This window comes from Balaenoptera ricei, chromosome 20 (genome assembly GCF_028023285.1).
Source record: "Balaenoptera ricei isolate mBalRic1 chromosome 20, mBalRic1.hap2, whole genome shotgun sequence".
Taxonomy (NCBI): Eukaryota; Metazoa; Chordata; class Mammalia; order Artiodactyla; family Balaenopteridae; genus Balaenoptera; species Balaenoptera ricei.
Genome location: NC_082658.1, coordinates 5,250,999 through 5,277,727, shown reverse-complemented (window position 1 = coordinate 5,277,727; position 26,729 = coordinate 5,250,999). Strand labels below are relative to the sequence as shown.

General features: G+C 50.3%; 1 long non-coding RNA gene across 3 annotated transcripts in view; it reads left to right on the top strand.

Moving 5' to 3' along the window:
* LOC132355474 (uncharacterized) overlaps positions 1-26,729 on the top strand; it is a 188,112-nt gene that overhangs the window by 14,511 nt on the left and 146,872 nt on the right. For 2 of the 3 annotated variants that reach the window (XR_009499631.1, XR_009499630.1), the window contains exon 1: positions 15,308-15,831. The exons of the other annotated variant lie outside the window; for it this stretch is intronic. This is a non-coding gene — a long non-coding RNA (uncharacterized LOC132355474). Of the gene's footprint in view, positions 1-15,307; positions 15,832-26,729 lie in introns of those variants that run through there. 3 annotated transcript variants of the gene reach the window in all.

Below are 26,729 nucleotides of genomic sequence, written 5' to 3'. Positions count from 1 at the left end.
TCTGAGCCAGGCACGGGGGCTTATATGGCTCAGCGGAAATAAGCTGGTGAGTTCTGTGGCTCCAGCACCATTTACTGATTCATAAGGAAAGCGTTTGCTGCAACCGGTGTTGTTATAAAGACGCTCTTTCACTCAGGTATCAGGGACACAAGGGTTGGGAAAGGCTTCCTAGAGGAAGGGAATTTGGCTCAGCAGTTGGGAGCCCGTCTCCGGGGGTGGGACTGACTCTCTCCCCGGTTGGCCTGCGGTGACGGTGGAGTCCGCCTCGCCTCGGCGGTCAATGGGAGTGATTGTCGTGTGCGTGGGCAGGAGCTGGCTATGAAGTTCAATAATTAATTTGCCACAATTCAACCAGAGACTTCTGTCTCCAGAGCAGATAAGCAAGCGGAGAGCTAACAGCAGGGAAGGGAGGGGCAGCTTTGACAAACCGGTTGTGAAGGGCAGGCCAGGCTGATTGAGTGTTGATAGTGGCCGTCATTGCTTTATTGTGGCAATAATATTGTCATCAGGCATCTGGGGGACCGAGGAAGGCAGGCGCCTGCCGTGGGCGTCGGTGGGGGAAAGCCCAGCCAGGCTTTCTCTGGGCCACCAGGGGAGGCTTCGGGGTCCCCGAGGCAGAAGGTTGGTGACCATCTCACCCTGTCGCTTCCTGTCTGGCCCGGGAACAGATGCAGTGGGCAGATTTGAGGTCTCCACTGAGAGGCAAGTGAAGCCAACAGAGGAGCCGTAGGCAGAGGTGTGATCAGCCCAGGGGAAATGGGTTTCCTGGGAAGCAGGGGCGGGAGCAGGCCGTGTTAGGTTAGACTCGAGGAAGAACTTTCTCCCAAAGCAGCAATAACGAGAGTAGCCAGCATCTGCTGAGTGCTTGCCAGGCGCCCAGCACTAAGTGCTTGACATGAATTCACTAATTCCTGTAACCTCAAGGTGGGTACTTTTATTATCCCATTATAGGGATGTGGAAACCAGAAAGTTAAATGCCTTGCCCAAGGTCACGTAGCTCTAAAGCAGCAGAGACAGGAATTAAACTCAGACAGCCTCTTTCTGGAGTCTCTAGACTCCAGGTATTCTGTCTTCCTAAAGGTGCCCATCAATCAGAGATGTTTTAGGACAGTCTTATCTCTGGAATCTTCCTTGGCCCTCTTGTTCTGGCATTAATCGCTGGTCTGGCCACACACACACACACACACACACACACACACACATATCACACACATGCACACACCACATACACATACACAACACATGCAGGCACACACATCACACAGACATCACATACATGCACATACACAGCACACCCCGCTTACCTGCATATGTACATCACCCCCTCCCATCCCCCCATTCCCCCACCCCTTTGAGGAAGTAGCTCAACTGCAACAGAATCATTGACCCTACAGCAGCAATTCCTGGGGCAGCTGGGGAAAGACCGAGAGTCTTCCAGAAATACACGGAGGGTTGTGCTATACCCACCAACACTTGGCAGCCAGGGCCACACTGGAAAACAAACCTCATACTGGCCCTTGAAGTGGTCCACACTTACTGCATACTTGGCTCCCATAATCAGGTCATGTTCATCTTTGCAGGAGGTCTTCTGGGACCACTTTAACTCTTGAAAGAGCTCATTAAACTTTGCAGTGGTCATGAGATGATGGCTGGGGACCCTGTCTGCCCACCTTGACTTTATTAAATTGAGGTCCAGTGAGGGTGAGAGTCTCGTGTAAGACCGGTCCACTAGCGAACCACAGATTGAGTAAGGAGAAAGCAAAACCCAAACGCAACCTCCCAAACCCCCAATGTGCCAGGGTTGGCAGAGACTCTAAGACAAAGTAATGGGTGCCCGCACCCCTTGGTACAGAAATTACTCGGCCAATCTGCTAAATGGTCAGGCAGTGACTTAGGAATGTGATTGATACACATCCTCTGTGGATTTGTCTCCAGAGTCAGTCAAAAGGAGATTACGGCACTGTTGGCACGCGTGGGTCTAGGATTTCCCTCCCTCATGCGTCCTGGAAGAATGGGTGGGTTTATGGGACTGTCACGGGCTGACGGACTGACTGATGCCATCTGCGAGATCAGAGGTGGCCCGGGCTGAGGGCTGGGCTCTGAGAATTAGATCCAGAGTAGGGTTTCCCAAGCTCAGCACCGTGACCTCAGGGCTGGAGCGTTCTGTGTCTTGGGGGCTGTCCTGTGCGTTGGAGCGTGTTTAGCAGAATCCTGGCTTCTCTCCACTAAATGCCAGTACCAGCCCACCCCCCGCCCCCCCGCCAGCTGTGACAACCAAAAATGTCTCCAGACCGTGTCCGCAGGGGGAGGGGAGAGAGACCACTGCCGGTCAGGAACCAATGGTGTAGATAGTTTAAAATTGGGGGCTGTGACTGTCCTCATGCCAGCCCTTGCCCTGCCTCTTAGTCCCTCTGGCTTTGCCATCCGTCCACACCCTTCCCATCTGTTCGATGGGTGTTGTGACGACTGTGGACCAGACCATTTGCTTTGGGAGTCAGGCGGGAGATAAACTCATGCCATGTCTCACAGCACCTCTCCCCCCAGCAAATGTGGCGGCAGGTGATCATTTCCAGAAGCACGTCACGCCCGGGAGGGTGAGGGCCGGGGAGCTGGAGAAATGGGGCCTTCTTGCCTTTCCTCTCGAAGTCCTGTTTCTCCGCGACCTCTGCGAATGGCCAGCTGAGACTCGAGTCCACTGTGCAGGCACGGACAAGCCAGCGGCACAAACACCCCTCTGTCCTTCCTCCAAAGGGAGTTTTCCTTCCTCCGTCCCCCTCCCCCTCCCCCTCCCCTTTTAGAAACCCTCATTTCGTTTCCCCCCATCGGTCAGCTTGCACTGCCTTCCCTCTCCTCCCCTCCCGCCCGCCCTCCCCCAGTCCTGGTACACCTGACTTATTTATTTATTTACGGCTGGAGTGTCTGTGCTGAGGGTTAGTTCGGGTCTATTAAGCTTGCTGCTTTTCCTGCCTGGGAACCCGGGTAATGAGTAACCATAGCGTGCTACAGGCAGCTGTCTCGGACAAGCCCCGAGACTCCGCGGGAGCTGCATAAGGGCGCGTTTGTTCTGTCCCTTCTCAATAGTTCCTTGTGCAAGAGGCAGGGTGATGGGAGGGGGAGAGAGAGGGAGGGAGAGGGAGAAAGAGACAGACACTAAATCACTGCACTTTTGACAATCCCTCTCTTCTCGCCTCCCCCCAGCCTCCCCGACCTGTACCCATTATCGCGGACTTCAGACTTTAAGCCTCTTCTCCCTGACTACGTGAACCCCGGGATGGGCTCATCCAGACCTCGTCGGGTGCTTTTGGGTGGCTTGTGGATGCCACGGAGCCCGAGGGCTGATGTTTAGCATGGGGGCGGTTTAGGTGCCCTGGGTCTCCCTTACTGTGTAGATGAACACAATACCTATTGCCTCCTACTTCCCTTAATGATCCGATAAATCTCTAGATATCTGTTCCCAACCTTGTGTGCCGGGCTGTGCTATAAAGCTATTTGAAAAGTGCTTTCATAAAGCAGTCCAGGTCTGTTATGGGGTTAGTCATGAGCTCCACCAGCAACGTGGAGGCTCATTAGGGCTGGCCTTGATTTGCATCGTGATGTAGACAAGAGAGACACACCAAGAAGGAGACTGCACATTTGGCCTGTGGAAAATCTCCGGAGCGATAGTCACATCCGTTCATTCTGTACACAGGTATTAAACACCTACAGTGAGCTGGCTGGTTGGCTCGTTCCTAGGGGAAACTACAGAAACGAACAGGGCGTGATTTTCTGCCTCAAGTTTACAATGTAGTGGGGAAACTAGGAGAGAACGCATGCCCTTAGATTATGGTTATATAAGGTAGAATGGGATAGATGCCCTAAGAGAGGTACAAGCAAAAATATCTAAGGAGAGTGGAGGAGGGAAAGATCAGAATCTTTGGGGAGCATGAAGGAAGGCTGGGCTCCAGGAAGTGAAGATGGAGGATGGTCCCTCCTCCAGACAAAGGAAAAGTTTTAACAGAGAAATTGAGACCGGCAAGCCTGTGGCATATCTGGGGAACGGGGAGGAGCTGGGTTGCTTAAGTCGTGGTATGATGAATCAAGACCCGTGGTATGTTTTAGATGCATCGAGCTACGGTGTGTAAGATACATTTAAAGGGGAGGGTGTTAGCAATGTTGAAACCAGTTAGAAGAAGATGCCAGCAGTCTCGATAGAAGAAAAGGAGAAGAGACAGGATGGGTGAGATGGTGAAGCATAGGATAATGTAGGGCTTAGCAACTGATGGAGGGGGCAGAGGGGAAGTGGCCCTGAGGCTTTAAGCCGAGGTGACCCGCAGGACAGAACGAGGGAAATAGAACAAATCAGGAGGTCCAGGGAAGGACCAGAACTGAGAAGCAAGATGAGCAGTGTGGTTTGGATGTGCTGAGCTTGAGAGGCCAGCAGGCCACCAAGGGGAAGATGTCCCAGAGCCAGTTGGAAATGGAGGTCTGGAGCTTTGGGGGGAGGTCAGGGCTGTCACCTCTCCCTAGCTCTCCACTCTGATGCCTCCACAAGGGCTGGATCTCTTCCTTTTGCCCGTCCCGGTCCTATTCCACCCTTCCCCACCCTGCTCTGTGCTCCAAGAGCTGCCCTATCAGCATGGAATCAACAGGCTCTTTTGGCCTCTGGATTCAGCCAGGGGAGCAACAGGCCAGAGACTGGCGGGTGAAAGGCAAGTGGCCACAGTTCTTGGCAGGTGGTTCCCCCTGTGTAGCTGCCCTCTCTCAATTCTGGAAACAACGGCTCCCCTTGTTCCTGCTGACTTAGCGGGGGTCCAGCCTCACCACTGTGGCTGGTCCTGAGGCTCTGCCCTCTCGCTTGTTGGTTTCCCTGAACCTTTCCTTCCCATCCCCTCGTATGTAGTCCCTTTCTTAAGCTCTCTTCAGTCCCCCAGTTTGTCGGGCCATCTGGATGCTGTTAGGACCCTGAATAATACAAAAATTAGAGTCAAAAGAGACACAGAAAGTATCCTCTCTCTTTCTCACAGATGATATTCCTGACCAACCGAGGCCTTCTAAGAAACGGGCACATAATCATTACAATTCAGAAAAGCTTTACGAGCTGACATTTCAGAAATTGTCAAGGTTTCCTTCATCCTTCTGAATGTTAATGTACTGGTTCTTCATCTCTTGCTTTTTAACATTTCTGGATTCTTCTCTGTCATATTGTGTCTTCAACCGACTTACCTAGGTGACTTCAGACCTTCCTCTTAACACTAAGGGGAGTTGCTGTTCCACGTTGAAGCCATGCCTTTTGATCAGCTTCTGCTTTCTTTCCTGCGGTGCCGATAGAGATGGACTTTTTTGGCTATGATGGGTCACCGATAGTGGAGCCAGCATTACCTAAGCACAAGGGAATTCTGAACAGGAGCAATTGTCTTTTTCAAGTTTATTGCGACTTCTTCTAAAACTTAGGGAATCTTTTAGCTGGAAGATAGTCTATAAGTATCAGTCTATTTTTATTTTTAATTTTTTAAAAATTTATTCAAGTATAGTATGATTTACAATGTTATGTTAATTTCTGCTGTATAGCAAAGTGATTCAGATATATATATATACATTCTTTTTCATATTCTTTTCCATTATGGTTTATCACAGGATATTGAATACAGTTCCTTGTGCTATACAGTAGGACCTTGTTTATCCATCCTATATGTAATAGTTTGCATCTGCTAATCCCAAACTGCCAATCCATTCCTCCCCCTCTCCCCTCCCTCTTGGCAACCACAAGTCTGTTCTCTACGCCTGTGAGTCTGTTTCTGTTTCGTAGATAAGTTCATTTGTGTCACATTTTAGATTCCACATATAAGTGATATCATACGGTATTTGTCTTTCTCTGTCTGATGTACTTCACTTAGTGTGATAATCTCTAGATCCATCCATGTTGCTGTGAATGGCATTATTTCATCCTTTTCTATAGCAGAGTAGTAGTATATATATATAGAGAGAGATCTCTATATATATCGAATATATCACATCTTCTTTATCCATTCATCTGCCGATGGACATTTAGGTTGTTTCCATATCTTGGCTATTGTGAATAGTGCTGCTGTGAACATAGGGGTGCGTGTATGTTTTTGAAATAGGGTTTTGTCTGGATATATGCCCAGGAGTGGGATTGCCCAATCATATGGCAGCTCTATTTTTAGTGTTTTGAGGAACCTCCATTCAGTCTATTTTTAAATGCGTGCATGCACACCACGCTGTGATGGCTTTCCCATCTTGATGGTTGCTGTGGCTGTCTTTATCACGACCTCTTAGCACATGGTTTTGGAGCTGAACTTTAGCTGCAAGTGATAGACACCCAGCTGGAACTAGCATGGACCCAAAGAGGAATTGATTGGAAAGATTTGGGGGGCAAAAAATAAACCCAAATGGAAGAATGAAATATCAAAGGCAGATTGGGAAGAATATAGTCTGTCTTCAGAACACGTGTGGTACTGTTTTTCTCTGCAGAGTAGCTTTCTTCTCTCTTGTTGCAGGTCTGCTCTCTTCACATGGTGGGAAGAGAAACTGTCCTCAGAGGAAGGGAGGAGTACTAGGCAAATTAATGTTCTTTCTGGACATTGTTAAACAGCAATTTTTTTTAGAAACAAAGTAATGAGGATTAAAGAGACTTTACTAAGTTCAACAAGCACCATTTGACATATTCACAATTTAATAGACAGAAGCTATCAGTTAAGCAAATAAATAAATGGGGTAATGGCAGTGCCAATGGAGGAATAACTCATTACTTTCTGACTGTGGATGGATGCAGCTTAGGTATTTGATAGGGTGGTGACTGAGGCAGTGTGATCATGGACCATCAGTGAGATGACATGGCTTCAAGCCGCAGCTTGTGTGACCTTGGGCAAGTCACTCCTTGTTTCCTTATCTCCCAAAGTGGGAATCATGGTACTTGTCACCTCGAAGTGTGGTACTTGTCACCTTGAAGTATGGACATGAAGTTTGAATGATATAATGTTTGTAAAAGGATGTCGCAAAGCCTCTTAGATTTTAAGATGCAAGAGGGGAGAAACCGATACATAAATCCCAATACTGCCTCAGGTTTCTATAGGCCCTTTGCAGCTCACTGATTTTCAAGGTCATCTTGCAAAATAAGGAGGGATAGGGAAAAGTCTCCCCACATTTGAGGTGGAGTAAACAGGTCCAGAAAGGTCGAGTGACTTCACCAAGATCACACAGCAGAGTCAGTACCTGAGTGTGCTAGGCATTCAAACTTCAGCCTGGAGCAGTCCACATGACTGGTTAGTCAAGGATGCCTTCTGGGCGAGTGACACAAACCCTGACATAACTTACGAGTTTAAACAGTGATGACATGTACTTCTTCACATAGCAAGAGTTCTAGTGGTAGGACAGGCTCCAGAACCAGTGGATTCAATAGATCAATGATGTCACTGGGGACCCTGGTTCTTTCATTTTAGCTCTCCCAGCCCCTGAGATGCCTTCACCCTAAGGCTAGTTGCTGGCATGGGTGCAGATGGCTGCTATTGGCAATTAAGTCTATGTGCTTCCTTGTTCACAAAAGAAAAAAGAAAACAGTCATCCGAGTGTGGAATATGTTTATACATATTCTATAAACAGCAATGACACACTGCTGTGTAAAGAACTACCCCAAAACTTAGTGGCTGAAAACCCACAAACCTTGACCTCTATCTCACAGATTTGTAGGTCAGAATTAGAGCGAAGTTCAACTGAGCAGTTTTTCTGTCTCATGTGGCATCAGTGACAGCCATTCAGTGGTTTTCAGCTGGCGCGTGGCTAGTCTTGGGGGGGTCCAAGGTAGCCTCACCCACATCTCTGACACTTGGCTGGAGATGTCTCAGTTGGGGTGGTCGGCCAGAGCACCGACGGTCTGGCCAGAGCACAGATGGTCTCTCGAAGGTGCTCTCAGATTACTCAGAATTTTCCATGGTGGCTCAAGAATGCCAAGAAGCTGCATGGCTTCTTATAATTTGGCTTCAGAAATCTGGGACTGTTGCTCCTAGCACGTGCACTTGGGCATGAAAACAAGTCACTCGTCTCCAGCAACAAGGAGAGAGAAATTAGGAGATTCCACCTCTCAGTGGGAGGAGGAGCGAAGCCTTTGTGGCCATCTTTGTGTGTTCTTTGGACTGATGGAGCAAGTTTCTGTCGTGTTCACCAGCCCCCTCTCCCAGAGCAGTCACCTGATCCCCTCAACACCCTTACATCCTTCCACCTGCAGTTTCTTCACTAGAGCAATAGAGACCCACTGCTTCAGTTGCTCTGAAGTCTGGCCGGCAGAGAGGTAGGGGATGTCAAAGGAAAATCTACAGGTTGTATGGTCAGAATAACTGGAGTTCAAAGCCCGCCATGAGACCTTGGTCAAGGTCTTCGGTCCTCTCTAAACCGATTGTGTCATCTGTAAGGGAGGTAGGGTCATGGTGAGCCCCACCTCACTGGGGCTGGGGGACAGGCTTGGGTGTGCTTGTTGGCTGTTATTAGCTACCCCTCCTTTCTGCCGCTCTGCCCCTCAATCCGTCCAGCCCAAACTTTCAGGGTTGGTTGAGGTAACTGAGGAGGTGATTTCCGAACCTCCAGCAAACAAAGCCTCTGTGTTCTCAGAGGAGGGCAGGTGTGTGTCTCCTCCTTCCTGGGGGGGTGGGGGGTGGTAGGAGCAGTGGACGGGGCCGAGGCATTTTCCCAGCGCCGCTCAATCACATCTCCCACCCATCTGACCCCCTCCCTGGAGTGGAAGAAATGACCGAAGGGAGAATGGAGGGCATCTCAGGTGAAGGCCTGGACCAGTGCTTTGAGACGATTTGCATCACAAAACTTCTCGCAAAATCAGGGTAGGGCTTCCTGCTAACCCGAGGAGGACCAGGGCCAGTCCCAAGCTCTGATTCCCCACCACACACACCCGGGGACCCCTCTGTGCGATGCTGTATTTAATTTTGCTAGTTCTGTGAAAAGGAGAAGGCGTATTCTTAGATGGGTCCCATTCCTTCCGTCACCTTGGTCCCGGGCGCCAGGGTGTCCGGGGCTTTCTGAAGCCGCTGCATTTCCAGGGGAAGATGTGCGTTCTGGGTCCAACAGCTTCTTGCCATCATGGGAGACGTGGAGGAGAACTGGCTGCTGCGTCTCACCTGGAGGTTAGACTGTGTCACACCTGTTCTGATAATGTCCTCAGGCAGAAGAGGGCAAGCTTTCTTTTCTCCCTGGTCATCCTCCTCACACGCACCTCTTTCCTGCATCTTAGCCTCTGCCTCAGCCACCTCTACACCATCCTTTGACCAAACTTCTCTGCTTTTAAAGCCAAAGTAGCGTGCAGCTCCTCCAGGAAGCCTTCTCTGGCTACACAGGTGTGTGCACCAGCAGTGATCTAGTTTTAATCAGTTTTGTAACTTGTCCTTTCCTTGGAGAAGCCTTTCCAAGTCAGACTCTCTTTTGCCTCTATTATAGCCTCTTCTTTCTATCCTTGTTGGTTTCTTTATTTCTTATCACACTCTGCAAGTATTTAATTTAGTTATTCACTTATTTATTGTTTGTCTCCCCCGCAAGGACAAGGACCTTGACTCTCAACTTTGTAATTATACCCCCAGTGCCTTGCATAGTGTCTGGTGCTTACTTGGTGCCAAATAGTTGAATGAATGAATGATCGAATGAGTGAGTGGTCCCCAGTTCCATGCAGAGGCAGAAAACTACCAACTTCCATCCTTCGTAGCACTTCTCAGGCCGACACTATCCGTTTTTTGTTGTTTTTTGTTGTTTATTTACAGCGGGGGGCCAGGTCCTGTGAGACCTGGCAAGCTGTGGTGGGGATGTCACCATTTGAGCCCTGTTCTTTTTCTTTTTTTTTTTTAAATTTTATTATTTATTTATTTAATTTATTTTTGGCTGTGTCGGGTCTTAGTTGCGGTGTGCGGGCTTCTCTCTAGTTGTGGCGTGCGGGTTTTCTCTCTCTAGTTGTGGCGTGCAGGCTCCAGGGCACGTGGGCTCTGTAGTTTGCGGCACGCGGGCTCCTAGTTGAGGTGCACGGGCTCAGTAGTTGGGGCGAGCCGGCTTAGTTGCCCCACGGCATGTGGGATCTTAGTTCCCTGACCAGGGATCGAACCTGCGTCCCCTGCATTGGAAGGTGGATTCTTTACCACTGGACCACCAGGGAAGTCCCGACACTATCCTTTTTATATGTGGTAACACCTCCCACCTTAACCCCTCATGATGCCATAAACCGTCAAAAATACTGACTGGCAGAGTGGTGTTGGCGTGTAGGGACAGCCAATTAATTCTACCAGCTTGGGCAGCTTTCTGTAAGATCGCGCTTTGGGTGGGGCTTTGTGCCTGAGATTCTGGGGGTTGACTCAGTACAATGTGGGGAATGAATAAGTTTGTCCATTTGCCAGGACACCATTTACCTGCCTTTACCTTGCTACCGAGGTAAGCTTGTCAGCCAAATGGAACCAGCCAATGTGGACATAAGGCCCTATTGAGGGTATTTTAAAAATATGATATGCTTCTTGACCCTAAGACAATACAATTTATTGGAGGAGCCAATAATGCAAATAATCAGTGATGCAAAAGAGCACGTTGTCAATGTTAAATGACCGGCATGGATCACAGTGTAAAGCAGGTTCTGAGAAGAGAGCCAGCACCGGAATGGGGCGGCAGGGAAGGCCAGCCCAGAGGAGCCTTGACGGGCACGCCTGGCACAGGGCATGGCATAGGGATGCCACTCAGTAAGGACAAGCCTGGCAAAGGCGGAGGAACATTCCAGGCAGGAAGAATGGTGTAAGTAATAGGTGGGAGGTTATGAGGACCCGAGCTAGGGTAGGAATAATGGTGGAAATCAGACATCTCCAGGCATGGAGGGCTTGGAGAAGGGATGGAGCAAAAGAATCAAAACTGATGCAAAGATTTCAACCCTGGTGTCTGGGAGACTTAGAAAATCATAGGCACGAATAAAGAATCTAGAAAAGAAAGCCAATTTGTAGGTGGTGTCTTATTTTGGATTCTTCTCAAAGCAGACGTGTACTTGGGTGTAAGTAATTGATTTGGGAGTTTATCTTTGGAAGCACCTTGAAGGATGGCGGTGCTGGGAGTGAATCAGGAGGGGGGAAGTCAGTTAATGGTGGGTTAAGGAGAGGTTATGCCTTGAGCGTCCAGGGCTGAATCTTACTGGAGACCCTTTGAGCAACTGGGTAGAGTAAAATTCAGAATGGCCAAATCGAAGGAGGGAAAGGATGGGATATTTAACCAATAACTCCCTTCCCTCGTTGCTTGAGGGTTTTCCTTGGAGGGATTAAGCCCCTGGCACTTCTGAGATGCTCCTGCAAAGAGCTGAACAAGTCCCAGGAGCATACCGAGGAGCTGGTATTTACTGAGTGCTTGCTCTGTGCCAGGCACCGTCCCAAATGTTTTCCAGCTCTTAACTCATTTGTGCCTTGAAACAGCCCTATGAATTATCCCCATTCTACAGATGATGACACTGAGGACAGATCCATCAGTACCCTGTTGCTAGAAAGTACCAGAGCTGGGCTTTGAGCCTAGGATTTAGTCTGGCTCAGATCACCCGTTGAACCTGATGCTTTCTTGCCTCAGAGTGTATCTACTCTTAGGTAGATTTCCACTCTTTGATGAGCAAAACAATGGAAACTTAGAGACTTTCCCAAAGTCATGACCCGCAGACCTGTGCCCTCATACCATGTGTTATGTATGTTGATTGATGAAGACAAGGTGTCTGGCTTTGAGCACTCATGTCCCAAGCCAGTGCTTTATTTATTCCCACCATCACACTGACCCCTGTCTCCTGCACTGTGGTCCATTTAGATCCATCACTTTGTTTGTCACCATTGCAGGACTGTTGGAGGCATCTCCTTTCGATAAGGGGGAGTAGAATGGGTGACGGAAGAGCATGTGTGGGGCAGAGATGGGGCAGAAGGAAGGACCCGAGAGCAGGTGGAATCATGAGGTCACTAACGTTTATTGGGCACCTGTCATAGGAAGGACACTGTGCTGGGTGCTTTCGACCTGTCCAGCCACGTTCTGACACCAGCTTGAGCAGGGCACCTACTCCTCCTGGAACAGACTCTGGTGCAGCAGGTACAAGTGTAAGAAGATTCAGCCCTTGCTTCCCGGAAATTTATAGCCCCACTATCTGGAAGCGTGGAGTAGGGTAGAGATGTTTCTGAGAGACGCCTCTGGGTTCGAGCCCTGGCTCTGCTCTTTATTTGCCCCACGACATTAAGCAAATCGCTTAACTGTTCCCAGCTTTGATTTTTCTTTTCTCTAAGATGAGATTAATAATAGCACCTACCGTTGGCGTATTGAGAGACTGTATGACATGATGCATCGTAAATGTTCAGGACAGTGCCTGGCACACAGCAAGCTCCCAGAGAACGGAGAACCTCAGCAACTATGACACTGGTATTGGCGCTACCAGTAAAAACAAGTGTACGCTGGTGCCAAGAACCCTATTGCAAGCACTACATCGAATTTCCAAATACCTCTGAAGCTCCTACTCTGTGCAGCGTTGGGGATAAGAGGATCATGACAAAGAGGAACGAATGCCCGACCTCAAGAAACTTAGTCTAGAAAAGACTCAAAGTGCTCGTTGGTTGAATGGAGTTCTCTCAGGTCATGGACATCTGGGAGGACTTCATGGAAGAGGTGGCATGTGAGCTGGCCTTGGAAGGTAGGTAGAAGATATGTACAGAGCTCCATAAGCAGAAGCAGTTTGGGTAGAGGAGGCACTTGGATCTACAGTGAGGACTAGAGAAAGCTGAGGTCAGCTTGGAAACAGCAAATATTCCAGTTAGCTTGGAGTACAGGGGGGTTTGTTGGATAAGGTCAGACCATAGAAGGCTTTTGATGCCAGGCTGTCAAGTTTACATGTAATTTTGTGAGCAGTGAGGGGCTTCTGGAGGTATTCTTCCTCCACAATTTTCATTTATATGTATTTGAAATTTAACACACTAATTCTGAATTTAATTTGGAAATGCAGAAGTCCAAGAATGGCCACGCAACGCTTGAAGGAAAGTGGGTGAAATGTCCCACTGAATATTAAGATCTAAGAATTTTATAAGAATTAAAGCAGTGTGATGATGGCATGGAGTTAGAAAAAAATGGACCAATAACAGAACAGAGAACTATGAACCTGCCCCCAAAATGTGGAAACTTGATACATGAGAGAGTAGATACTGCAATTTTTTACCACCTGCATGTGGGTGGATATTTATAAGGGGTGTGTGTGTGTGTGTGTGTGTGTGTGTGTGTATATATATGGTTTTAATCTATTTTAGAATAGATTTACAGAACAGTTGCAAAGATAGTACAGAGAGTTCCCATATACCTCACATCTAGTTCCTCCTGTTGATTAGCATCTTTTATTAGCATCTTTTACTTGCAACAGTGAATGAATCAATATTGATACATTATTATTGATTAAACTCTTGCTTTATTCCGATCTCCTTAGTTTTGATCTTATGTTCTTTTTCTGGTCCAGGGTCCCACATTACATTTAGTCGCATATTTCCTTAGTCTTCTCTGGGCTGTGACGTTTCTCACAGAAGACTTTCCTTATTTTTGGTGACCTCGATAGCTTTGAGGGGTACTGGTCAGGCATTCTGTAGAATGTCCCTGCACTGGAATTTTTCTCATGCTTACGTGATAGGGGAGTTCTCTGTCCCCTGCCCACCCTCCACACTTTACTCTTGGAAGGAAGAGCAGCCCTCCCTGAAGGAGCCAGAAGTTGGGCTCTAGTTCCTTCAAGGCAGAATATCGACATGAATTTTGTTTATGTTCCCTCATATATTTATTTATTCAATTATCTACATATATCCGTATGGAATCATGAATATTTGTTTTATACTTTGGGTTATAATCCTACACTATTGTACTTATTTTGTTGCTCAGATCATTCCCCAACTTTGGCCATTAGGAGCTCTTTGAATTGGTTTCCGTATCCTTTTGATGTACCCCATCACTGTGTGGCATGTGTGCATGTGCTTTCATGCAGTCTTACTTTCTGGGGCTATCAGATGCTCCAGGCTCATCTTGTATATTTCCTGCCTCAGTCCTAGAATCAGCCATTTCTCCAAGGAGCCCTGGATCCTTTTATTGGACAGTGGTATTAGAAACAAACCATGGCTCTAGTGCTTATTGCTACTGGGGTATCGTTGCTTCTAGGACCTCTCAGCAGAGAGAGCAAGGAGACACATGTGTGCATACTAACCCACGTGTATACACATATCAATAAATATCCTGCAGGACTGTGGGACGATACATTTCTGTAGTTCTAAGCCACGCAGTTGTACAGCAGCCCCAGGAAATTAACACAAGCCCCCCCTCCTCTTCAGCCTGCCCCCCTTCCTTCTTTTATACCCTCAGTGTTTCCTCCATATGCATGGCTCTCTTGCCCTCCTCTGTGGTTGTTTTGTGTTTGTGTCTTTTTGTTTGGCTACTTCCTAACTATTCCTTCCAGAATCAGGTCAGACACCTGCCTTCTGGACACCTTGGCTGTTGCCCCCAGGCAGGGTTAGGTGCCCGTGGTCCATACGGCCTCTTTCACGTCCACGCGGTTATCACGATGCTGTTTCCTCCTCAGGCTTGCGTGAGCCCCTCTGGCTTGACTCCTGCTTTCCTGCGTCCAGTGTGTGCAGGTGGTGAATGAACGAGAGGCGGCTGCAGAAATTGAAGCCTGACTGACCGGGCCGTGGGAGCTCCAGAATTTTAATCTAGGAGGGTCTCAGGATGGCAAGTGGTTTGCACAAGTGGAGCCTTGAAATCAAGTTTGCTTAGCGCTTAGGGATGGGGAGATCAGGCCGCCCTGGAGGGTCACCTCCCTCTACGATCCAGTGGAAGCAGATACTAATATCCTGTCTCTGTGTCAGATGAAGAATCCGAGGCATACATGGTAACTCCAACGTGAAGGTCACACAGCTAGTTGTTGGCAGGCAGGGGTTGCAACTTAGCTGGGTTTGCCCGACTCCAGGGCTACTAAGGTTGGTCGTCCTGGGCAGAATTTAGCTTGGTGTGACCCACCTTATGCACAGAGGGCAGCCTAGATCTAACGGAGCTGGCAGTGAGGCTGGAATCCCAGCCTTGTCTCCGGAGTTAGGGCGCAGGGGAGGACAGCTGTTGCGGGCGGACCCCAACCATTCCTATGCTGCTCTGCGTTTGTTGTGGCTGGAAGACGGAACTACATCTCCCAGGAAACAGTTCGTCCCCCTCCCCGCCCTCTCCGCCCTCCCCGCCCCGCCCCGCCCTGGGCCCGGCTGCTATTTAAAGGCAGAATGGTCCGGCCGCGGGCAGAGCGCGGAGGTGGCGCGGGCGAGGCGGTGTGGCCGTGGGGCGTCACACCCCGTAACTGGCAGCCGCCGCTCGGTGCTTCTCACCCGGGTCTCTCTTGCCCGGCGGGCGCCCAGCCTCCGCCGCCCGGGCCCCGCGGACCTGCAAACCCCAGGCCCGGAGCGGATTTGCCCTTGGCGCTTTCCCGGGATCGGCAGAGGGGTTCCCGGCTGGGATCTCTGGGGTCGCGCTGGCGATGCGCAGCGAAGAAAGGCGAGGCGCTGCTCTCCGAGCGCGAGGAGGCGGGATGCGCTCGCCGGGGTCGCCGGGGCGCCGCTGGGGAGCCCGGGCCAGCGAACCCAAGCGCGATCTCCGCGGGTCCCGGGCGCAGAGGCCGGAGTTGCCGGCGCTTTGGCCTTGTATGGAAAGTGGGGAATGGGGTAGGGGCCTCCGGACCCCCTAACGTGGATTACTTGGTGCGTCTCGGCCGGGCTCGGATGACCCACAACCTCGTCTCCAACCGTGGATTGATGCGCATTTCTACCTAACAGTCGAGTCCCTTACCTGTAGGTAAGTTTCCCCGCGATTCGGGGGAAGAGGGGGGATTTCACCCTCTGCGTCGCTTTATGAAGGTCTTGAGGTTCTGGGTGGAAATTTTTGTTCTTGTAATTGACATCTTCCCAGAGGTCATTTTAGCCATCCCTCTGCCTCCAAGCGGAGCCGATTCGCCCGGTGGCGGTGGTCATCGCCCATTCTGGGCGCTCTCGGTCATCTCCCTTCCCAACGCCGCCTGGCCGCTGGCTGCCCCGGGGGACAGAGCCCCAGGCTGGGGAGAGGCCCGCGTCCTGGGCGCACCCGCCCGACCCCCCATCGAACTTACCTTCTCACCTCGTCGCCCTGCAGGGCCCGTTACCTCGGGAACTGAGCCGCCTCGGTGAGCTCCCGTCGTCTGTTCACTGGCGACCCAGAATGCGATCGGGGCGCAGCGCTTGGAGCCCCTCTCGCCGCTGGTGGGGTGTGAATGTCCCTGGTCCCTGGTCCTGGTTGCTGGTGAGCGGCTTTACTGCAAGGACTGCGCCACCCATCAGGCGGCTTTCTGAACGGGTGGGAGGTAGCAGGCATTCGGCCCAGTGCGTACCCGCGCCCCCCGCCGTCAGTGCAAATTGTTAATGGAAGAGGTTTCCCGGCCAGCGTGGGGAGGGGGCGTAGTCTTGAGTCCTGAGCTGGAAGCAAGCTGCTTCTGAGTCCATAGCGCCCTCCTCTCCTTGTCCTTTTGTGTGCGCGCTGTTTGGAGCAGCGCCGTGCCTGTCACCGAGTAGGTGCAGAGTAGCTGTCTGTTGAATGAATGAGCGAATCCGCCTTGATGCACAGATAAACCGGGGGCCTCCCTTTCCTCCTCCCTCTTTGGCACTTGTCCTCAACTCTTTCCCCCGAAGATGGTTTCCTGGGGGTGCTTTCCCAGATGTGGGGTTCCCTCCCCTCCCTCCAGCCCTGTTGGCAGTCTGTCTGTGATGACCCGTTTCCTGCCCAGAAGTCCCTCCTGCACAGAACACTTCTGCAAGCTGTCACGGGTCTGCCTTGGACTGCGTGCAGGGTGCCCGTGCCCCCCGTGAGCGCCTGCTTGGGAAGAGGGGGAGAGCCAGGCACCACGGGAAGAAAAAAGGTGATGTGTGTTGGTACCGCCCCTCCCCCAGGAGCCTGTGCCCCGGCCACACCCAGGTCCGTGGAACTGCCCACGCTGGTGCAGCGTGTACCCTGTGACCCTTCCCCACCCTCTCTGGGAGAGGAACTGTTGAAATTGTCCCACTGATGGCCGGAAGCCCTGCCTCTGCACCCTGTCTGATTTTTTTTTTTTTTTTTTTAGCATGGAGTCCTAACCACCGGACCGCCAGGGAATTCCCCATCAACCAAAGCCTTTTTTATTTATTTATTTATTTATTTATTTATTTATTTATGGCTGTGTTGGGTCTTCGCTTCTGTGCGAGGGCTTTCTCCAGCTGTGGCAAGCGGGGGCCACTCTTCATCGCAGTGCGCGGGCCTCTCACTATCGCGGCCTCTCTTGTTGTGGAGCACAGGCTCCAGACGCGCAGGCTCAGTAGTTGTGGCTCACGGGCCTAGCTGCTCCGCGGCATGTGGGATCCTCCCAGACCAGGGCTCGAACCCGTGTCCCCTGCATTAGCAGGCAGAGTCTCAACCACTGCGCCGCCAGGGAAGCCCCACCCTGTCTGATTTTAAAGGTAATCCGTGCCCTTTCTCTGTCTTTTATAGAAAACTGCAAAAAAGAGCAAAAATCAGGAAAGGAAACACCCAGTTCCCACAGTAATGCTGGCAATTTGACATATGTCCTCACTGCTGAAATCCTGCAATATATACAACTTTGTTTCCCGCTTTATTCCCCCTCACTTTTTTTTTTTTTTTGAACATTTCCCCACATAATGACTGTATTCGCTGCAGGCATTGAATCATAGTTTGCGTGACAATTCTCCCATTGTTGGACACCAAGGTATTTCCAGATTTTTACCCTTTGAATTCATGCATTGGTGAGTGTCTTTTGTACGTAAGGATTTGCACATTCTGAATTATTTCCTTTGGAAAATTCCCAGAAATCACTCTCTTTGCTCTAAGTCAGTCATGTCTAAAATCAGAGGAGTGCTCCTCTTGGTAGACATTTACGAGGTGGGCTTGGAGGAAGATTGCACCACTTAGCCAGCAGATAATACCACAGCTGGGAGCCAGAATACAGTAGGAGCCCAGACAGTGCTTACTGAGTGAATGCAGTTTTTGTTTCGTTTTGGTTTTCCTGAAGCAAAGAGTTGATCAGCATTGGTTATGAGAGTAACCTGAAATTTGCCTTCAGGACTAGGGTCGAAATTATATTAGCAATGCCAGAGACTAAGATTTACTAGGAAGCTGGATTTAAAATGCTGTCCTTTTAAAAATTATTATCAACTTTTGATTTTGATAGAAATCTAGATTTACAGGAAAGTTGCGCAAAGAGTACACGGAGTTCCCTTATACCTGTCACCCAGCTTCCCTATATGTTAACGTCTTATAGATTCACAGTGAGATGATCAAAGTGGGGGATTAACATTGATAGAATACTTTGAACTAATCTCCAGGCCTTATTCAAATTTTTCCAGTTGTCCCACTAATGTCCTTTTTCTGGTCCGGGATCCATTTCAGGATCCTGCATGGCAGAAAGTGCTGTCTTGTAAAAAAGTGAAAGTTGAGAGGGATTCAGCAGGCTGTCTTCTTTAAAGATCACTGAATTGAGGCATGATTGACATACAGAAAGTTATACATGTTTCATGTCTGCAACTCGTGAGTTTGGTGATAAGTATACGCTGTGAAACTGACAACCACAGTCACCACAATCTTTGTCGTAAGCATACCCATCACCTCCAAAAGTTTCCTCCCGCCCTCTTATTTATTATTTTATTATCTTTTGGCGACAGGAACACTTAATGGAAGCTCTCCCCTCTTAGCAAATGTTTAAGTGTACAATATAGGATCCTTAACGATAAGCGCTGTGCTACAGGAGAGCGCTAAAGCTTATTCATCTAGGCAGACGGTCTTTATTCTGGAGAAGGTTCAAAATTGAGAAGTCCATCCCATCTTCTTCCCCAGGTTAACTCACCCCCTCCTCACTGTTTATGGCCAGCAGGGCAGATGAGACCCTCCAGGGTGTAGAGGGGAGAGGACCCTTGACCATCAGTGGGAGAAGCATCTCTGTGTACTCTTCTCCTTCCTTCCGTGGACCTCCCCTGGGAATGAGTCGTTTAGGAGAAATTGGGTTGTAGCCTGATCTGTCCCAGCGTGCCCTGGGGGTGTGTGTAGGTGGACGATGACATCCGGGTGTGTGAGAGCCAGCTGTCAAGCCCCGAACCCGCCGGCGGCGAGTCCAGCGTGCCGCGCCTGTGATTCACACCGCCTGAGCAGCAGGTGTGTCGGGCGCTAAGTGTGCAAACCCAGCAGAGGCAGCGTTTACTGGTGATCTGGGCAGATCTAAGGGAACATGGGTTTCCGCTCGTGCCTCAGTGTGGACTGAGGGTTTTGTCCAGCAATCTTGGGCTGGAGAGGGGGATCCCCCTCTTCTTTAGGGCTGAGGAGAGCCAGCCTGGAGGGGTATTTGGAAACCACCCATGTGGATGGAGGCTGGCCCAGCGTCTTTGCATAAGAGAGCACTTGTGTGAAGTTGAGGAAACTCATGAAAGAGGCCCTTCTCCTGCCACCTGCAACAGAGATCACAGTAGTCCAAACCTTCCACCGACAATACACACGCAAACTCGGGCTGTCTTCTCCAGCTGGGGGTGGCTGCCCGCGGTTAGAGTGTAGGTGATGTTTGTTTGGGATAAGGAAGTTCTGAGGTTACTTAAATCTTAACCAACCAGACTTCTGTTGTCCAGATAGAGTTTCTCATTACTATTAGGGTCTGGTCGCCTAAATGTGATTTTTCTTATACTTCCAGCCTTCCTGTTATAGCTTGTAAACTGAAAGATATTCATCCTCTCTCTCTGTCTCTGTCTCTGTCTCTCTCCCTCCTTCCCTCTCTCCCCTGCCCTTTGTGCACTGGCACAGACGTTTTCTATCACCAGCCAGCTCCAGTGAGGGTCATAACAGGAAGTGTCGGTGGGAGAGGGCTCGGGGATGTTGTGACTAAACAGTCCTGGAACAGCCCTCTGTCTGCACCTGCCTTGTCCCTCTCCTCGGTGACTCCTCATGGGTCCTCCCTGCCCAGCTCTTCCCAGATCAGCATGGACCCAGTTCAGCCAGTGTACTTGGAGCTGCTCCCCCAGCCCCCTGGCCTGCACCCTGTGGTTTGCATAAAAACGAAGTGCTTGGAGAATCTGGTAAAATTCTGAGTATTCTTAGAGACCATCCCCACCCTCCCCCCACCTTTAGAGGTTCTGTTTTGGTACATGTCGGGGGTAGCACTCAGAAATGGGTATTTTTAACAAGCACCCCAGGCCATTTTAATACAGGTGGACACTGTAAGAAACAGGGAGTTGATTGACTTCTTGGCCAGCTAAAGCCAGAAATGAGCCTTTTCCCACTCAAGCGTACCCAGCCACAAAGCTTCTCTGTCCTCCTCCTCCTCCAGGAAGTCTTCCCGGATTGCCTCCACCTGGTCTGGCCCCCACATCTACTTACTTGTTTTGTTGGCACAGGTTGTGACGTAGAAGTCTTGAAATCTGGTGCCCTTTGTACTCAGTGAAGACAGAAGTGGCTGCATTTGGATGAACGATAAAGAACTGCAGTTCTGGGCTTTAGGTATAAGATCTGCAGCCTCTCCTCTGGGGTTTGTGAGTTCCCTGGGAGCCTGGGCAGCTTTAAGAGGCAGCTCTCTGGGACATTTGTGTGCCCAGGCAGATCCTGCTACTTCTCTTTCTGGCCAGCATCGTCCTAGGCAATGTCCACTGTCATCGTGGAACTGGTTGGGGTCCCCCACGTCTAGTCAGCACCCCCTTCATCACAGGATGGATGCACTCAGCTCACTTCACAAGAGGACAGGAATGGTCCTGGGTGGATTTCCTCTCTTTGAGCTATGCCACTGGCGAAAGACAGTCTGTTCGAAACCACTCCGGCTCCCTTGCTTTACAGACTAGGTTTGTGCCTGGAAGAATATCTATACAAAACCAATCTCGGTTGATCACATGATATGTGAAAGGCCTGGAGGAAGTTTGTAAGCTCCAGGAATGCTGAAGTGGCAAGTTTCTGTCAAAGAATTCTTTTGGTAATGTGAATCATCACCTCCTCCCGTATTTGGTGTGTTGGTACAGGTTTTTACACAGAAGTCTTGAAACCAGTTGCCTTCTGGAGATGGTGAAAACAGAAGCAGCCGCATTCGGGCAAATGACAGAGGGACTGCGGTTCTGGGTCTCCGGAAATAAATCAGTCCCTCCCCTCGGGTCCGTGAGGCTCCCAGGTGTTTGGAAAATGCCTCTTATAGCGTCTGATTTTAATGGTTTTCAGACCCGCCGCCTTTGCCTGAAACGTGGGCCCTTGACCTCATTTCTCTTTGGCAGTTTCCTCCCCTTTCCTTTCACTGGTCTGAGAGCCCAAGCAGGACAGGGCGGGAGAGACCATCTCCGCCTGCCCAGCAGTCCCATCAGATAATCCGTTGGGGATTTCGGCCATGCTTTCTGAGTCACAAATGGAGTATATTCCCTCTCCCTAATTATAGACGCATTTCCAATCCGTTGCTTCAGATTCCCTCGCTCGTTAATTCTGCAAATATTGGTGCCTGCTGGATGGTTCTTTATTTTTTTTTAAGATTTTTTTTTGATGCAGACCATTTTCAAAGTCTTTATTGAATTTGTTAACAATACTGCTTTTGTTTTATGTTTTGGTCTTTTGGCCACGAGGCATGTGGCATCTTAGCTCCCTGATCAGGGATCGAACCTGCACCCCTGGCACTGGAAGGTGAAGTCCTAACCACTGGCCCGCCAGGGAAGTCCTTGGATGGTTCTTTAGACACTGGTGCAGTTGCTTCGGGTCAGCACCTGGGCGATAGTGCTCTTTGGGCCAGTGTTGTGCTTCAGGCGTGGAAAAGAAGGTGTCTGAGATGCTGACCTTTGGGGACAAATTCTTCAGTATGTGAGTGAAACCCTCAGGAGCTCCAAGTGACAGTGATCGTTTCTGCCCTTGTACCTTCTTCACTTAACTAACTTTTGAAAAATTTTAAACCATTTTTAATTATGGTAAGATGGACATAACATCAATTTACCACCTTAAGCATTTTTCAGTGTGCAGTCAGTGGCATTATGTACTTTCACATTGTTGTGCCACGATCACCACCATCCATCTCCAAAACTTCTTCATCACCCCAAACTGAAACTCTGTGGCCATGAAACACTAACTCCCCCAGCCCCCAGCCCCCGGTAACTGCCATTCTATTTTCTGTCTCCATCATTTTGACAACTGTAGGTATCTCCTGTAAGTGGAATCATACAATATTTGTCCTTCTGTGTCTGCTTTATTTCACATCATGTCCTCAGGCTTCACCCATGTTGTAGTGTGTGTCAGAATTCCTTCCATTTTAAGGTTGAATAGTTTTCCATTTTATGTATACGTCACATTTTGTTTATCCATTAATCTGTTGATGGACACTTGGGTGGCCTCTGCTTCTTGGCTATGAATGCTGCTGCTCTGAACGTAGGGGTACAAATATCTGTTCGGGTCCCTGCTTTCAGTTCTTCTGTGTGTATACCCAGAGGTAGAATTGCTGGGTCATATGGTCATTTCACGTTTAATTTTTTGAGGAACTGCTATACTGTTTTCCAACAGCAGCTGCAGCATTTTACATTCCCGCCAGCAAGGCACAAGGGTTGCAGTTTCTCCACATCCTTGACAACCCTTTCCTTCCTTCCTTCCTTCCTTCCTTCCTTCCTTCCTTCCTTCCTTCCTCCCTCCCTCCCTTCCTCCCTTCCTTCTTCCTTTTCTAGTAATAATCACCATCCCAGTGGATGTGAATTGGCACTTGACTAATTTTAAATGCAAATTGACTAGGACGGTTAGATTTTTTTCCCCCAGTGTATACTCAGGGAGCCATTGGGATCTCCTTCTCACTTTGAGGAAGAATCTTCACAAAGAGCTAAGAGCCCAGGGAAGTAAGGTGCAGAGAGTTTACGTGGGGGGCCCTCGGCTCTGAGTCTGCTGCATCCATTCTTTCTAAATGAAAACGTTTGGTGATCTAGTGGGTTCCTTACGCCCCCATTATTTGCACTGGAGTCTTTCAAGTGCTCTTATGTCCCTACCCCATCTGGTGCCACCCCTCAACCTGTTGAAATAAGTGTCATCCACATTTTCCAGAAGAGGATATTAAGGCACAGATGAGTGTAATGACACAGCTAGATACCGACCCAGGAGAACGAGCCCCTAACCCCTCACCTCCCACACCTGTGAAAAGTGACTATTTTTTTAGTGTTGGTGGGGGAGGGAGGGGGCAGGGAGGGCTGGGGAGACAGAGGTGGGTTCATGATCTGAGAGAACTTCAGGGAAAACCCTCTCTGTCCACGTGTCCTGCATGGTCACATTGCATATTTGAAGTTTGCTGAGTGTGGGGTTTTTTGGAAAAATAAATTGCTTTTCCGTAGAACCCTTTTCTGTGTAGTCGAGTGTCCTAAGACACGCCCTTTTGAGCCTGGGGGTGAGATGTCAGATTTCTACGGCAGCTCTCACGGAGCCCTGGGTCGGTGCCTGGGTTAGGATGAGCGCCTCTGGTCTCGGGTTTTCTTCCCGAAGCTGTGCTTGAGCCCTGAAAGCTCTGTCTGATCCCGTTTCTCATCCGACGTCCCAAGCACATGTGTCCGGCCTCACGGTGGGCGTAGGGAAGGCACCGGCAGTAAGTGGTTTTATTGACCCCGGGGGCCGGGTGGTCTGCTCCCCAGATGCGGGGCGGCTTTGCCTCTCTTGGCCTCTGCACCTTCCCCTACGCGGTGGGCAGAAGGTGACCTTATGTCTCTGGAGCCACCACGAATGTGGTTCTTTTTCATTTTTATTTTTTTATCATGATTTTTTTAAAAAAATTTTTAAAATGAAGCAATGAGAAACAACGCTTCCATTCCTATGGCTGGGGTGACAGTACAGAATCGTCCCAAGCCAGGAGGAGGCTTTCTTCTCTATGGGGGAGTTGCCACCCCGTGACCCCTGCCCGCGACCCTTCCTCCTCTGGCTTCACACCGGGCGTGTGTCGTGGCCCCAGGGTCACGCAGAGGGAGTTTCTCTGAATCAAAGGGAATCCGTGGGCACTGGCCAGCCAGTTGGGAAATATAGATGTTTGGGTTTTTAATTAAATTTCCGAAATGGGAACCAGGAATGTGGTTAGCCAGGGAGCTGAGATGGCCCTGGCTTCTCATTCCACCCCGGCCACTGGGCTTTTCCGCCTTTCCTGGAATTGCTTTCCTCTTTCACCCTGGCCCCTGGCACCCCCCCTTCCCCAGCTCCTTTCCTCTTTTCCAAACGTTTGTCTCTGCCCTTGTCACCCTGGGCAGCTGTCTGTAGGACACTGACGTGGGGGAGATGCTTGTGTGGCCACGTTCACTGGTCAAACTGGCCGTTGGATGTTGCCTGTCCCCAAGCAGCCCTATTCCTTCCACATCCCCACATAAGGGATCCACCAGCCAGCACCGGCAACCAGGAGCGCTGTTACATTGGGAAGAGAGAGAAGCCAGCCTCGGGCGGATCAGAGCGGGTGGTCCAGAGCCCATTTTCCTTGGTCCTCACCGCCCTGGGTGTGGGCACTCTCGTCTCTGACATCTGGGGCTTAGAGAGTTTAAGGAACATCCTTAAGGCCCCAAAGCTTTGAAGGATGGAGCCACGGTTCCAACCCAGGTCACGGTGCGTGCCCAGCACTGGGGCCACGTCCCGCCCCAGTCACCAATGCATGTGTGACCTTGTACAAGTCACTGAGCCTCTCTGCGTTCAATTCCTCATCCATAAAAGAAGGGTATTTTTAGGTGGGTCACTTTTAGCTGCAAGTTTCAGAGAAACCAACTCTAACTGGCTTTAACCAATGAGTTTGGGGTTGTCCACCTAACTGTGAAGTCTAGGTGTTGTGCTGTCGGGGGATTTTGTTGGCTCTTTGTTTTTCTCCTCTTCCTTTCTTTCTTAGCTTTACTTCCCTAGTGGAAGCAGAAAGAACAGAAGCATCGGCAGGCCCCCTGCCTCTGCAGACCCGGCAGATGCAAGAGGATGCCTTTGCCTCAGCACCCCCGCGTGACGACCCGGGAAGTGCGCTCACCCTTGGACCCATCCCTGTGGCCCGGAGGTGGAATGCCCTGATTGCGTCCTGTGCTCACGTGCCTCACACCTGGGTCTGTGGGTGGAGGCAGCTTCCCTCCCCAGGGCCACGGGGATTCTGCAAATCGGGGCGGGAAAGGTGCAGAGAGACAACACCAGATGTTTGCCGTGGACAAATTGGGCTACTGGATAATACAGCAGAGCATTTTAAGGTAGGGACAGGGTATTGATTCTGTTTACCTTTGGATACGTAGGACCTGGGAGAGCGCAGGGCAGGTGAATGAACCTCAGCAGTTCTTTCCTCTGAATTTCTGAACCTGAGAGTCCATTTTTTCTTTTTCCTTTTTTTTTTTTGGCCTCACTGCGCAGCACGTGGGAATCTTAGTTCCCCGACCAGGGGTCGAACCCGCGCCCCCTGCACTGGAAACACGGAGTCTTAACCACTGGACCCCCAGGGAAGTTCCGAGGGTCTGTTTATTCAAGGGACATAATGTCGCTCCATCGGGGAGCTGGGAAGTCCAGCCTCCCAGTGCATCGCCCGCGACTGGGTTCCCATTTCCCTGCACAGAAGGGTTGTTCCTGGGAATAGCAGCCACCGCTTAGAGTGGCCCCTCTCACCGAGCTTTCTTCAAAGCGAAGAAAAACACCTTCCCTAATTCTGAGCACCTCTTGACTAGTGGCGTTGCTCCCAGTCTACCTTGCAGGGGCACGTGTGTCCCGTACTGGGTAGGAGAAGCCCCATGACGGGAGCTGGGGCCAGTGGATTTGTGCCGACTTCTCGCCGGGCTCCTGTGTTTGGCAGCCCAGGGAGGAGACGGGCTACCCCGTTTGGTCAGATGGAGGGCTCGCTCTGGAGCGGCCTTCCAAGTGGATCGACGTAGATGGCTCCATTGTGTTTGCACATCCCTGGGCCAGCTTGTGCCCCAACTTCTGGGGGCTCCGTGTTAGAGACACGGCCTTGCCCTCCAGGCTGTTGAGCTCAAGGTGGGGGACCCTATTTTCCTTGCTTTGTCCTCACGGTACACAGGTAGCCTTTGTTTAAGAAGCTGTGACTCATGCTTGTGGGTTGTACGAGCTCCTAAAGGAAACCTTGCTGCCCTGGCAGGTGCTCCCAGCCGTCCTCATCTGCCATCGTGCGGAGAAAAGCTCCTTGTCATGGTGATAGGTTATTTCCACTCTGCGGCTGGAGTATCGACAGCCTTTTTAGGGAGGGTGGTGGAGTGGGAGGAAAGGGGGTGTGCGAGGCGATGACGTCCCAGGAGGCTGCTGGCCGCTGTATTTAGCGTTGCCCCATTTCATAGATGAGGAAGCTGAGGCTTCCAGGGCTTAAGCTACTCGTCCAAAGTCACCTTGCTGGTCGGCGGCAGAGCCCGAACTTGATCTGCTTCCAGGCTGGCACGTGACTGTCTTCATCCAGCTGCAAGCTTGGCTCCCTGCTTTTTCTGAAAAGTGCTAGACGTCACAAATCACGTGGACTTGATAGCGGCTCTAGAGCTCTCACCCATCCTTCACTTCTTCCTCCCCAATAACCCACCGATAAGTCTAAAGCAGTGTTTCTTCCTCCTTCTCCTGGTGGAGGCAAGGCCCTGCGTCTTTCTGGGAGTGGAGCTGGAAATAGACTTCACTATTCTCTGCAGATGGGACAGCGAATTCAATGTGAAGACCGTTAACACCAAAATTAACTGAAAGATGCATCTACTAGAGTTTTCCCTGATGAGGAATTCTCC